Raw genomic sequence first — 15,938 nt, 5'->3', positions numbered from 1 at the left:
ATGCTGGTGTGACTTAGCACAGTGTTTTCTTGTTTTAATACTCACATATGCTGGTGTGACTTAGCACAGTGTTCTCTTGTTTTTAATACTCACATATGCTGGTGTGACTTAGCACAGTGTTTTTCTGTTTTTAATACTCACATATGCTGGTGTGACTTAGCACAGTGTTTTCTTGTTTTAATACTCACATATGCTGGTGTGACTTAGCACAGTGTTTTCTTGTTTTTAATACTCACATATGCTGGTGTGACTTAGCACAGTGTTTTCTTGTTTTAATACTCACATATGCTGGTGTGACTTAGCACAGTGTTTTCTTGTTTTTAATACTCACATATGCTGGTGTGACTTAGCACAGTGTTTTCTTGTTTTTAATACTCACATATGCTGGTGTGACTTAGCACAGTGTTTTCTTGTTTTTAATACTCACATATGCTGGTGTGACTTAGCACAGTGTTTTCTTGTTTTTAATACTCACATATGCTGGTGTGACTTAGCACAGTGTTTTCTTGTTTTTAATACTCACATATGCTGGTGTGACTTAGCACAGTATTTTCTTGTTTTTAAGACTCACATATGCTAGAGCTTTTGCTCTTCTTGCTTTTCTCCAGTCCAGCCCATTCACTTTATACCCACCGACCTGCATTGATGATATGGAATGGATTTATGTATTAGGAAACCATAATTTAAGTATGTAGAATTTCTTTAGATGTGCCATCAGTCTGTTACTGAATGTTATGACTGAAAAGCTATGGAAAGGATCATCATGGACCTCATAAATAAAGATATTGGGGACCTACAGACACTGGATCCTACCCAGTTTGGCTTTGTTAAGGGCAGATCCTGCCTCTTAAACCTGGTTGACTTCTTTGAAACAGTCACCAAGGCCAATGACGAAGGGAAGGTGGTCCACACAGCCTATCTGGACCTCATAAAGCCTTGATACAATACCCCACTCGGGCATTATAGATAAGCTCACCAGCTTAAATATAAAGCCCTATGTCACTAGATGGGTTGCAAACTGGCTCAAGGACAGAACCCACATGGTTAGAATTGCTGGAGCCATGTCAGACTCCAAACCAGTTACAAGTGGCGTCCCACAAGGCTCAGTCCTGGGACCGCTCTTGTTTGGTATATATTTCTCGGAGGTACAGGCCAGCACGGAAGGACTGTGGCTGACCAAGTTCGCAGATGACTGCAAACTGGGCGCCATAATCGACTCTCCAGCCGACACAAGCATCCTCCAAAGGGCCTCAGAAACAGACAACTGGTGCCAGAGCCATGGCCTCAAGCTAAGCCAAAAGTGTATAGTCATCCCCTTTGGCAAAACAAAGTGTTCACAAATTACCACATAGGTGGTAATCCATTAAGTACAGAAGAAGTAATTAGGGACCTGGGGACCCAAGTTGATAGCAATCTCTCATTTGACAACCACGTGGCCAAAGTGGTTAGAAAAACATTTTATATAGCCCACCTAATCATGAAGGGATTCACATCTAGATTAGGGGAGGTCATCGTGCCTCTTTACTCATCCTAATCAGGCCCATAATTGAGTACAATGCCCCTTTTGGGATGTACCTTACCAAACACCTGCAGCAACTGGAAAGACCCCAAAAGTACCTCACCAAGAGGATCAAAGGGCTCAAACAGATGCCATATGCTGCCGGTTAAAGAAACTCCAGCTCAACTCAGTGGCATACCGCCTACTCAGAGGTGACCTGTGCCTGGCGTATAAGGCCATGTCCAATCTGGAATTAGGGGACATGCTCCACCTCAAAATCCAAATCCCATCGAGCTACACTTCGAGAGACTTGAACCTCAGCACTGAAATAAATAGGACATGCTGGAGGGACAGATTCATAACCCAGAGGCTCCTTCACTCTGGAATAAAATCCCAGTCCAGGTTAGGCAGAGTCCTCATTGACTCTTTTCAAGAGGAATCTTGATGAGTGGATGGGAGATCGTAGGTTTACCCCGGGTATCACTTCTGTGTCACTGTTAGACAGAGGCACAGTATACTAACCTCGAAAAAGGGCATAGCAAAATTAATTTAAAATGGGTGGCGAAAGCCAAACATACTCTGGCTAGGCTTATAAATGCCCTAGGGCAGATAGCCTAGTATGAACCTATGAACCTATGAACCTATAAGAGAACTCCTGCAGTTGTCTAGCACTGGATGTGATTACTCCAGTATTAGCCAGATGTAACAGTACCTCCTCACCCCACTAAGCAACATTGGAGAGTCTGATATTAGTCTGCAAAATGAGATGGGGGAGAGCACACGGATACTAGGGAGGTCAAAAATGTGCCTTGGTTCTCCACACCCAAAGACTCTTCATCCCAGTTGGCACCACTTCAAGCCAATTATGTAAAAATGATAAGATGCTGAAATTCCCTTTGGACCAAACATGCATGTAACTCTTCTATATTGAGCTGTAGAAGAACTTGAGAATGCGGTTGATGACCTTTTAAAGCATTTGAGCTTATACATACAGCAGGATATTTTTTTCGACATATTGCTTAGATCTTCAACACATTTTTTGAGACACATCCTAAAACAGCCAATCAAATTCTTCAGGCCTTGACAGAAAGATAATACCCTAAAAAATGTAATATTTTAAAGATAGAGATGACCGAATTTACTCTTAGACCATAAAACGAATGTGTATTGCCCATGATGAGCTTATAAAATATTCAGGCAACAGTTATGCATTCCAGTTTTTAGTGGTTAATCTAATGATATCACATTTAAAATATGTAAATACATTTCTTACTGTGCAAAATATATAAAAATAAACATGTGGAATTGGGCTTTTTGTATTTCACATATACACCTTATGAGTTAGATAGTGACGTGGTTAAACAGTGTGCACAAAGGTATTCTGCGTCATAACCAGACCTTACATTTTAGGGGTCTTAGCAAAAGTTTGATTTTTACATTAGTGACAACAAACAGAATTTTACCTAGGATTCTACATGATGCCTATTAAACTCAGAACACAGTTGTGACAACAAACAGAATTTTATCCTGTATATGAAACTTGTTAAATTTTAATGCATTAGTGCAACAGTTCAAATCAAAGGAAGTGGAAGGAAAGAAAAGGGAAAGACATTTGTGAGAACATGCTTTTAAATGGTGAGGTTAGAGTGAGAGAAATTATTTAAGTAAAGTGTTCTAGAAATAATAATTATACAGCAGGAAGAACAAGGAGAAAAGATAAGTTTGAGAGGTAACACCAGGGAAATAGGCAGAGGTGTCAGCAAAGATAAAGTGGTTGGATCATGCATTAGATGTGGCAGAGGTTGAAATAGATAACCTGAGTGAGAGGAAAGATGGATGAGGATCACACGACCATAAGGCAGTGCTAGGCTAATGACCCTAAAAGGCCTTTTTAAGTCTAGATATGCTTCCCAGAAATATTAAGTACTGACCCCATAAGTTATACGTGGGATATAATTTAGGATTGAGCGGTCAAGCACTTACAAGCTTACTCTCTCTGATAAAGACATAGTTGCCAGACCAGGGATAAATTCATGATTCCCCATTCACTGATCCAAGTTTTGCTTGAATAAGTGAAGGTAAAAACTTTGCTTCACATGTTTAGGAAGCCTGTTTGAGAGAAGGGGCAGCCAATGAGGCACATACCTGCACCTCTAGTATGTCCTGTTTATATTGTAGGCTATGTTTTATGTCCCTGGATTGAGGGTTTCAAAGTCCATTAAGACTTCATCCATCAGAGGATACTTTGTTGGCCTGGCATTGGTAATTTTGCAGCAGCCTATAGGTGACCGAGTATAAGGACAATGCTTTGAGGTGGTCTGTGTGGGACCATGTATTCTCTTTTTGAGAAACCTCTGTATTCATTCCACTTGTTGCATATGCCTTGTCAGATACATACCGAAGAGTGCAATATACTCAGTGACTGGTCTTATGAGAGCAGGTCACAACAGAATAATGACATCTTTGTACATGGACGCCATACCATTTCTTATAAGTTTTGCAACATGGATTGATTTCCTTAATGCTCTAGACATATTATGATCAAAGGCCAATCACTGTCTACATGGGTTCCCAAACCCCTGACTATTGGATCTATTCTTAGGGGTGTATTATCAATGTAATAATTGCAGAGGTGGCCATCTGAATTAAAATAGTGAATTAAAATAATTAAAGCTTCTGGGCTAAACGAAAACACTTGATGTTGACAGATTCATTGAGGCCAGGTGTTTTATCAGCTTTCTATTTTAATGCTTTAGCTAAGCACTCGTTGACCTGTTTAGACTCCAAAAAGTTTTCTTTTTTGTATTAGATTCAGTTAACTATGACAATTTCTCTGGGAACTTTAAAGTCCTTTTAGAATGCCATGAATCATTGTGGCAGATTAAACTGAGAGCTGATAAAACACCTGGACTCAATGAATCTATCAACATCAAGTGTTTTCTTTTAGTCCAGAAGCTTTAACTATTTTAATTCAACATTTATATGATTTTACAATTTAAATTATTCATCACAGGAACTAAGTGTTATTTGAATTGTATATATAGTTACTTTTTTGCAAGTTTCAGCACTGTTTCTTCAAGAGAACAATTTCTTTTAATTGGAATTTTATTGGTTGTTCATCAATCATGTGATTTTTTAGCACCATTTTAAAACAGCTTAGTGTATTTCATGTTTTAGATTCTGAGGAAGTTCTTTGTATTTGTATTAATTAAGGAATGAGAAGCACTTCAATCTAAAACAGCATCTGAGATTCATTTCAAGTGGGTTTTCCAGTAGAACAGTTCTTTTGTTTGTTGGTCTTTTTTTCTACACCGCTTTGGAATTTATAAATTTAATTAAGTGGTTTTAGTAAACACAGGCTGGGCCTCAGTTTATTATTTGCTAAGTTACTTTTGGAGTGTAACTAGCAACTTTATGCAGTAATAGCTGAAATATCTTGTCATGCATTTGTGACATGACAGAAACATATATTAAATTTGCAAAGAGAATGTTTTGAAGGTTCTCATACCACCCCTGCAGGTTGAAAATTTACATTTATATAATTGTCACAATTTTTGCAAGGTAAAAGGTTTTGGCTTTTTTCTAGTTGCAAGCTTAGTCACAGGTTTCTATCAATTCACATGTAGACCTCTCATGTGGAATTGTAAAGGAGTTTATTAAGGCTTCAAGACATCGTTTCTCTATTCTTTGGTATGATTTTGACATGTTCTGCAAGCTGGGTGTTTCCTCCATTTTCTTTAAACTTTTGCATAGTTCATTGCTAGGAATTACATATTTGTTATAAAATGTATTTTCATTTGCAACACATAGCTTTCCTTATGGCATAGAGGAGCTTCATTGGTGGTGATTAAGGGATAAATCCTTGCCTACAGCTTAGAAGGCCCCTGTTCAATTAGCAGCTTAGTCAGCTGATGGCACAGGCAAGGGCGATAGGTGTCTCTACCCTAGGAGTGAGGGAGCATGCTGAATATAGTTCTCACTGAGATATGGTGGAAGCTAAAGCCCCTAGAGAAACAGTTCGCCAGGCTGAGCATGAGGGAGGGCTAGGGATACTGTTAATGGCCCAAAGCAGGGATGTCCTCAAGCTATTTCTCATTACCTGTTCAGCAGAAATGCATATATATTAGCATGCTGTGAGAGGTGATAGGACTAGGATAGCTGACTGACTGGCGAGCACATAACTCCTGGTGCCATGCCCTGTGGCCCTGACTGGATCCTTCTCTTCCCTAGATGTTAGTAGTGAGCACCTCAAAGTTGATTTGCCATAAAGTTAGGGAGCCCACCCACTGCAAAGATTAACACACCCACTGCATGGCATCTAGATCCAGACTCCAGAGAGGTCATCATACCACAGAATTCAGCCTTGATCAGACCTATCACAGAGTATAATACCCTCTTCGCTATGTTTCTGACTGGACACATGCAGCAGCTGGAATGTTCACAGAGGTTACTTACAAATAGAATACAATTAGTAAACACAATGTCCTACACTGATCACCTCAAAGCTATGTCTCTTTACTCTGTATCATACAGACTTCTGAGAGGTTGTCTTTGCTTGGCATACAAGGAATTCCCTGACCCTGTTTTGATGAACCTTTTGCACATCCGCAAAACAAACAGCAACAGAACTACTAGATTAAGAGACCTACATTTTGCTTATGACATAAATAGGACATGTTGGAGAGACAGATATGTTTCTCAGAGAATTCCCATTCTCTGGAACAGGCTCCCCATCCATGTAAAGCAGAGTTCCTCCCTATCCCTATTTAAAAAAAGTTGGACCAATGGATGAGTAATCAGAAATTCACCAATGGTCTGGTGCCTTTGTCTCTGATGGATAGAGGCAGTCAGTAAATCACCCCCTATATTAATTACATTTTGTGGGTCACATCTGTGTTGTACAGCTAGGCTTATAAGGGTCTTACTACTGAACATTGGGGGCTACCTAGCTGGAACGATGAAGGGATCTGAGGTTAAATAGTCACAGCAACTGGAGAACGTCATGAGGGCTAAGTGGGGTTAGGAGGGCAGAGGGGGAAGAAAAATGCTCAAGAATTATTTGTAATGCTCACGGTTCATGTCTTTTTAGCTTGTCCTACTAGATGGAAGCATTTTATTTTGTATTGTTTTGAATTTTCAACAGACTGTTATTGGTATTTTTTTCTGCACTCATTTGTATTTTGCACGCAGATCCTAGTGCACATTAACCTCAGGCATCCATCTCCTCTACCTAGTGATGCTCCTACTTGACCACATGTCTAACACTTGTGACTTATCTTGGTACATTTCTGATATTTTAGTCATGCCTTTGTTCATTAACTTATCACCAGACACAGCTTGACACATGATGTTTATTTTTCTAATGGTATGTACAAATACAGCTTTTCATAATCAATCACAGGAATAGACACTGTTGACACAGTATGTGTACTACCATTTTTAATTTCACTCCTGACACCTCTGGAGTGGCCTACAGGTCTTTATGAATGATTTGCATTGGATTATGCAATTATAGATTCTGAATACTGTGAATCTCAAGTTTTAATCAGTCATACATTTCATGTCAGGCATGTGTACGTTGCATAAATATGCACTTCAACCATCTTGCCCTTCTTCTCACACTTGACCAACAGTTGTTAAGTAGTATGATGCACACATACCTGCCACGATAAAAACATAGTGGTCTGGGGTTAGGTTTAGTAATTGTTTTCTTGATCTTACAGTCAAACATATCTTGCTAGACGTCTGTAGCTCTCTTTTCAGTGATTCCCCCAGAAAGTTAAATCTGATTTCAGTATTTTATCATTTATACCATGTCCTAAAATATCTCTCAATGCCTCAGTCAGTCTTGTAATGGCAGTGCTCTGCCACAGTATGCAGTTCTGCTATACACTCAGATATGGTCTAACCTTACCTTTGATTTCTTTTGAGGAAGTTCAGCTTTGGGTTCAAGCATAACATATGCTCAGTGACTTGAAATTATTTAGATCTAGGCTGTTTTGAAGCCACCTGTCTGCACAATGACTCATGTTTTCTGCACCCACTGCAGTAAGTAAAGTTGATATCTTCCTTGCAGCTTAATTTCAAAGTGAATCTCTATTCTTTTCACATACGTTGATCACTCTCTCACTGTAGTATTAAAAGCAGCAATACGTATGAACCTATGAACCATACAGACACGATCCACTGTTTTGTAACTATGGTATTTATACCACACCCAAATACTACATGCAGACTTTCCAAAGCATGCATGTTTCCTTTTTGTACCGGATTGTTTATTTGCATTAAGAAATGCTGTTTACACCTTATGATTGCTTAAACCACCCTTGATATACATGATTACTAATCTGCTTTATTCAGTTTACATGTTTTTCTTTCTTTCTTTCTTTCTTTCTTTCTTTCTTTCTTTCTTTCTTTTTCTGATGAAAGAAAAATTAACAAGCTTAGATATATCCTTTCTATAAATGTGACTTAATATAAAATTTAATTCAGTGTATTTGCCAGTCTTGTTATATCAACCTAGGTTTGCCTTCCTTATGTAAACAGTTGACAGTACTATCCATTTTTCTGTCTTAACTGAAAAAAATATGTCCTTATATAAAAAGTAGACGGGTACAGCACTCGTAACCACAGAAATCTGATATGGCATACTCTTACTATCAAAAAAGCACTTTTCTATAAATCCTTTTATGCAAGAAACATTTTATAAACATGCAGTGAGCCCCTTCATACAAATCACTTACATTAACTGTAAATAAATTGCATGCACACAATTTACATACAATTATCCCTTTTTACCTATAGTTGCTTTGACAGACTTTGTTTCTAGGTGTCTTTAGTTCCTGTGCCAGCAGACCATCAAGCCTTCCCTTCAATCAAAGAATACCTATTTGTTACTTTGCTCTGGACAAGTCCACTTGGAGCTGAGGCAAGATCTGTCTGCGGGTGTGTATATGTGTTTGTGTATATACAAGACAGTCATATAGTCAAAACTTAATATGAACAAAATATGTTTATTTTGCAGTATCATCATGTCATTTGTTATATACTAAAATATATTTATATCATTTTGTGAGTCTTGTTTTTTAAACTTGCATTTCTGAGTGGTGCTATCTCATAATTTCATAATTTTATTGCAAGTGGGGGGTTATGCTACTTTATATAGAACTTTTAAGCTAATTAACTGCTGAGATTTTGCAAAGGATGTGCCTACTTTTCAAGAGATATTGTCCAGATTTTTTATATCTGTAGGTTATGAGGTGTGGAGTTAGGTTAGCTTGGGGCTGTGCCCTCTCCTTTTTTAACTAATGAAAGGGAACGAAACGGTGGTATCTCAAACTGCCTGCCAAAGTCAACAAGTTGAGGCTTTGAGTGGGCTAGTTCTATCCCAGAAGAAACCTTTTTAAATTTGCCCTCACATTCTTATTCTGAGTAGATGACTTCCATTAGAATGGAAATCCTAGGATCTGACCAAAAAGAATCAAGTTGTAAGAAAAATGCTACAACGTGTAGTACTGGCTCTGATCAGCAGTTTATCGTGGGGATTAAGGATGTGAGTTGCTAATGACCCTCTTGCTGAAGTTCTGGGTTTGAATCCTTCGATGTTCACCTGCATACTCTGTGCAAGCCATTTAAACTGACATTTCATCTGAGTTTCTCCTTTTACTTTTCTTTCATGAAAGCTTTTCTTTATAAGTGTTGTTACTATAAAGGTAGTGGATATGTTAAACCACTGTCTTTTGAATAGTTTCCATACTACTTTGGCATCCATTGCCAGTATTTTTAAATGCTGGTCGAAGAACTCATAAGGCCATCACACCTGACTATCCCCAGAGAAGCTCTGCCTTCTCTACATTTGCCCCAGGCTGTCTTGTGCGGGGTAATGCAATCTCAATTTCCTTTATTTACTGTCTTCTACCAATTCCTCAGACAATACAGTCCAGAACTCTGTCACTATCTTGATGAAGCCATATTTTCTCAAGTCCAGCTTGCAACTGCTTCATTCTGTTTAACACTCCTGTGTGTATCTAATGCTTCAGTTATCTTATAACTTCCATGTTGCCCCCAATGTGTAATGTCCAAATAATAATTTCTCTCTTTCCCTTCCCCTTCCGTCCAGTGTATATATGTCCAGCTTTCTAAGTCTCTGATTGTAGCTGCTTAAATTCATACTGAGAATGCGTCCACTTCCAGCCAGGGAGCATTAGGCACCTCAATAAAGCCACCCATAACTGCTTGTGCCAGGGCAGCTACCCCTGTCTCCTGCCCTTGTTATGTCTCTGTAATGATGTCAAAGTCTAATGAATGTACTTGTCACACTATTCATTCCAAGATCTTATTAACCTTTACCTCTGACCTTTCACATTGGATAGCATGGTTCAAATTATGAGTGATTATTACTCATCACAACTCATTTCCTCTTCTGTTCCGATTAAGGTCAGTCACTTCACTAAGAATATACATTTTGCTTGGATTCTTCTCCCAAAAAGTGCATGACTCAACTTTTTACTTTGTCACATTTTCCATCTGTATATGAACAGTGCAGCCACTGCGAGTCACTTTGGAGACCCCCCATTAGTGGTTGCTACGCTGATGTTTGTAACATCAGTACATGAGCTGATGTTGCTCCCCAAACCCAGTATAACACAGACATACAAAACAGGACTAGTCTCAGCGCTAAGCCATGTGACATGGTATACTACTGTTTACTGACATTTCCCTTGATTGTTCTCTCTCTTACAACTGCCCTCAGGCAGCTACCATCTAGTTCCTGCCACTTCTTTGTGGGATCAGTTCCTCAATACCTCTAAATTTTCTGCTACCTAATTGTGTAACACACTCTCAAAAGCATTGCTTAAGTCCATGTACATCATGCACAAGTTTCCCTTTGTCTACCTCAGCGTTGAGATAATCACAGAAGTTAATCAAATCAGACTGGGACAGCATCTGCTGTATAAAGTAATGCCATCTAATATAGGCTAAAGAATCAGCATTCAGTTACTCTACTAGACTGTAATGCAAACTCATTTGGGTGACCTTCGCTGGAACTGAAGTAGATAAATGGCTCTGTAATTACCTGACTCCTTCTTAGATCTACCCTTATGCAAAGATACTTGGCCACCCACCTCCAGGCTTCTGGCACACCATCAGTAATAAAAAAGAAATAAACTAGCCCTACATGCTTAAGGGGTACCAGTGACAACTACCTGACTATAATAGGAGGGAACTTACTTGGGCCTTTTCTCCTTAACCACACCTGAGTTTCTTCTCTTCTGTCCTACTCATATTTCCATCAGTACATTTTAATTTTGTAATGCATTTATTTGTTAAAAGTGTGATTGAACTGTTTTCAGACATGAGACCCAGCCCACAAGACCAATGATAAATGGACTTTATATATATGAAGAACTTAGGGTAGTCGATATCTTTTGGGGAATTGGAATGCTCAAACAGAGAGTATGCAAACTCCACACAGACAGTGGAGGAGAAGTCAGAATTGAATGCTGTACCCTAGAAGTATAAAACAGAGATATAAAGAAGAGATTGCACCACTGAACCACGATGCTGTCATTTGTCTTCCTGTGGTGCACAAAATGATTTTAAACTACACAGCACTTATGGGGTGATAGGGCCACAGGAATAATTGACCTATTTCATTTGTACAGTTTCTGTGTCTCATTTAGAAAGCAGAATGCCATTAAATTATTAAAAAATATAACCCCTGCCCTGACATTTAAGTAAACCATTAATAGAATATAGTTTCAAATGAAGTCAAAAAGGCAGTTTTCCTACTGAGCAGGATTGTTTAATTTTCACAGTTGATGGACGGTCAACATGCCTAAGTCAAAGCTCCCTATAAACTGTTTTTAATTTACTAAAGTCATTACTTTTGTATAAATCTTTTTATCTTTTGCACTGATACATTCTGTTAAATGAAGGCATTGGACAAAGAACACTTCACTGGAAAGAGACATGCTGTTCTAATTCCATTGTTTATTGATGTTGCAATCTTACCTCCTAGAACCTTACAAAACTTCTTTAATTTGGTACTGTGAAAAGATTGCGTAATCTAAAAAATATATTTGCTGTGGTTCTTAGTTATGTTCTGGGCTTATTCCTGTAAAGTAACATGAAAGAAATTTTCTTTTCTGGAAATGTTCATTTTGCTAAGTCAAATGTTTTTGCCAAAGAAAGCAATAAAGGATGTTGTAATTTTGTAGTGTTGGACTAGGCACAGCTCTACAGCAGAAAAATGAAACTAGATGCATTTTGCATGCATGCCTTATGCGCACTCTGACATAAAATGTAAACAACATGAGCTGGCTTACATATCTGCTTAAATCTGTGCAAATAAACAAAATAAAAAAATGAGGTTTGGCCCTAAGATATAAGATGCACAAGTTGAATTAAATAAGAAACAACTTAAGAGATGGCTGGCACAGTGGTCAGAGTCACTACCTCACATTTCCTGGTTGTACAAATTGGTTCACTGTATCCATGTGAGTTTTCAGCAGGTGCTTCAGTTTCCTTCCAAGTTGATTGCCAGCATGCATGCCATGTGTGATTGACCGTCTCTGTGTATACCTATCCTGTAAAAGACTGGTATCCTAACTAGGATTGTTTTTCTGCCTTGAGCCCGCTGACTACTGAGATACACATTGACACTGGAGGCTAGACTCTCACATACAGACACAAAAAGCAACAAACAGGTTGTCAGCGACTCATACATCACTCGCTGCATCCACAAAGGACCACACACATAGACCCACATACGCAGAGATGCTCACATGTAACTTACCCAGACCTCAAAGGCCTCTCAGGTGCAGACCTCAGAAAGTCTGCATGTACATAAACAAGACAATTCCCATCATAACACATAAAGCCACATCTCATTGTGCCTTAACTACCAAGCCCATAGGACAAAACACTCCATGACCCAATAGTCTGGTCATAGGAGCCCGCATTGTGAGACACACTGATGTCCCTCTTACCAGGCCGGATAAGAGGAAGGTTACAGTTAGTTGCCTGTCAGGAGCCAGAATTCACCAGATCATGCAAGCAACTCTGTCACAGTCCATGTGGGTATGAATGACCTGAGACATAGACATGACTGAGCTCTCAAAATATGTGTTACAGGCAGGTATGAGCCTAGCAATGAGCAGCATTCTACCATCTCCAAGGATGGTACCAAAATGCCTGAAGAAAATGATTGAATTTAACAATTGGCTTAGCTACTGGTATCAATCCAATACTTATCAGCCTGGGATGACAAGATTGATAGGTCATACTGCTTTGACTGGGATGGTCTTCACCTATTACCTCTAGGCTTTCAGATACTGGTGAAAACCTGTCATCTCTAGGCTTTTGGATATTGGCAAAAACATTATTCACTGTCTATAGTGCCTTTCTCAGGCTCTGCCAAACAGACAAACCTTCCAACATAACAAAAGCTACTTATGACAAGCTAAAGGTGTTACTGCTCAGTGCTAGGAGCTTCAACAAGAAACTGCATTCCCTGGAAGTTCTCCTCACCTGGTGAATGCAGACATCTGTGCAGTTACTGAAACATGGTTCAAAGCCACAGAAAGCAATCTGGCAGTGCATGGCTATAATGCCTTTCATACATTCTGTCCACCCACTGAACATGAAAGAGCAAAAGGTGGAGGTGCATCTATCTACATAAAGGATAAGCACACCTTAAGGCTGGTCAAACAGTATGACATGCTTGAGCCACTCCATGCCCAACTAACCATGGGAAAAATCCAGTACCATATTCTTGCTAGCTACAAGTTCCCATTACCATATTCTTGCTTGCTACAGGTCCTCCACTATGAACTAGGAAACCCGTACATCATACCTGAAGTTACTGGAATCACTCAGCATCCAGCCCCCATACCATACTGATAGGTGATTTTAACTACCCCACCATTAACTGGGAGACATACATGACCACTAGCATGCAGGCCCAAAGATTTTTTGAATTTGTAAATTCAAATGCCCTGGAGCAAGTAGTCTACACTTCCACTATGGGAATAAATATCCTAGATCTGGTTCTCACAAATTTGGTAGAGTGCTGCACCCCCCTATTGTTATTTCCTCACTGACAAGATCAAATCACAAAGCAGTCTTCCTGGAAATAAAGTTAAACTATTCCTCCCAAGCTAACCCCAAAACTTTAAGAACTTCTCTAAGGTAAATCATCCCATATTAAGGGACAGCATAGCTAGTTTCCATTCTCCCCCAAATCCAGAAAACACAGAAACTTCTGCAGAGACATATGCAAAAGCCCTGTATGACCTATAAACAACTGCATAAAATGGCAGTAGCAGACAGAAGTAAACCCAGGTCAAACCACAAAAGTAAACCACCCTGGTGGACCCCTGGTATTAATAGGGTGTACAACCAAAGAAAGAAAATCCTGTCGAGAAGTAAGAGAGAATGTGCACAACAGAGCAATAAGTCCCTCATTAGTCTAAACAAGTGAATCAGGGAACTAGTCAAGTCTCTGAAAGCAGACTTTGAGGTAAAAATAGCCTCCAAAGCTAAGGATAACCATAAGGCATTTTTCAGTTATGTCTGTAATCTTAAGGGCAACACCAAACAATGTGCAGAATTAGTTGTAGATGACATCACCCATATTTAGCTGGAAGACATAGCAAATCTGCTGGCTGACAAATTCAACTCATATTTCACCTCCCCACTTCTCCCCCAGAAATATCCTCCACTACTCCAACCCAATTATCACCAAAGAACAGGTTGTCACTGCACTCTCTAAAGCTAAAAACATGGCTTCAGTTGGGCCTGACAATATATTTTTGCTTCATAAACAGCATAAAGCAAGACTTATCAGGCACATTAGGATCTCTATTTAACCACAGCCTCCAGACTGGCTTTGTACTGATGAGTGGTGGACAGCACCGTTCATTCCTATGCATAAAGGGGGACCATCTACTGATCTGGGAAATTACAGAACCATAAGTTTGACTAGTTTATATGTAAGGCCATGGAAAGAATAATCATGGACCTGATAAATAATGACATAGGAGACGCCAAACACAGGACCCGACCCAATTCAGCTTTCTCAAGGGCAGGTCGTTTCTACTGAATTTGGTGGATTTCTTTGAGAAAGTCACTATGCCATGGATGAGAGTAAAATAGTACATACCACCGACCTCGTCCTGGCCAAAGCATTTGACACAATTCCCCTCTCAGGTATTGTAAATAAACTCACAAAACTGGGTAAAATCCCTATGTGATCTGATGGATTGCCAATTGGCTCGTGGACAGGACACATATGGTTGTTGTTGTTGTCTTTCGGCTTTTTCCCTGTTAGGGGTCGCCACAGCGGAACTCCGTTCCGCTAATGATTGGCAGTAGATTTTCATGAACGCTGAGGTGCCAGCTCCACGTCCAACCTTCAACTAAGGCACGCCCATTTATGCATGTCTTTTGAATGTCCACCCAACACATATGGTTAAAGTGGGTAAATCCAGATCCAGCAAGAGGCCATTTACTAGTGGTGTGCCACAGGGTTCAGTACTGGGAACACTCGTGTCTGGAATATACATCTCTGAAGTCAAGTCAAATATGGAAGGCCTCTGGATGACAAAGTTTGCTGACAAATGCAAGTAGGTGCAATCACTGAATCCCCCAATGATGTAGATATTCTTCAGGAGGGTCGAGATCAGACAAATAAAAAGTGCCAGAACCATGGCTTAAAACTAAATGCCAAAAAGGCATTATCATAACCTTTGGGAAGTCAAATACCCCTGCAGATTACAACATCAATAGCATACCCCTTAGATAGACTCAGAGGTGAGAGATCCAGGCACAAAAATAGACAGTATCCTGAACTTTAACCACCATGTGTCCACAGTGGTGAGGAAATCCATTTATGGGGAACAACTTATAAGTAAAGGTATGGCAGCCAGATCCAAGGAAATTATAGTCCCACTGTACTCAGCCCTTATTAGACCAATGATCAAGTATAGTGCACCATTTGGTATGCACTTGACTAGGCACTTATAGCATCTGGAATGACCTCAGAGGTTCCTCACAAAGAAAATGCAGGATGCAAACAACATGAACTATGTGGCTAGACTAAATGCCCTATCCATTTCTTTGTCTCCTATCAACTATTAAGGGATGACCTATGCCTGACCTATATATGGCATTTTAACAGGGGTGTGTACACTTTTTATATCCACTGTAAACGAACAAATGAATGAATGACTTCAAGAAATGAATGAGGTTTTGAAAAAGAATTTAAGCAGATGTTGTGAAATGGGAATATAAAAGACAGAAGAAATTGAGAGGCATATTATGATTCACAAGAAGAGATATGAATAAGAATAACACTGCAGTGCTTGTGCAAGAAAAGTCTGTAACAAGGATACTCTACTCTAGGCTAATGCTGTGGAGGTAAGGAGCTTAATATGGA

The sequence above is a fragment of the Protopterus annectens genome, chromosome 6.part1 (genome assembly GCF_019279795.1).
Source record: "Protopterus annectens isolate FY-2018-M chromosome 6.part1, PAN1.0, whole genome shotgun sequence".
Taxonomy (NCBI): Eukaryota; Metazoa; Chordata; order Ceratodontiformes; family Protopteridae; genus Protopterus; species Protopterus annectens.
The sequence above is the reverse complement of the archived record's forward strand: the minus strand, read 5'-3'. Positions refer to the sequence as shown.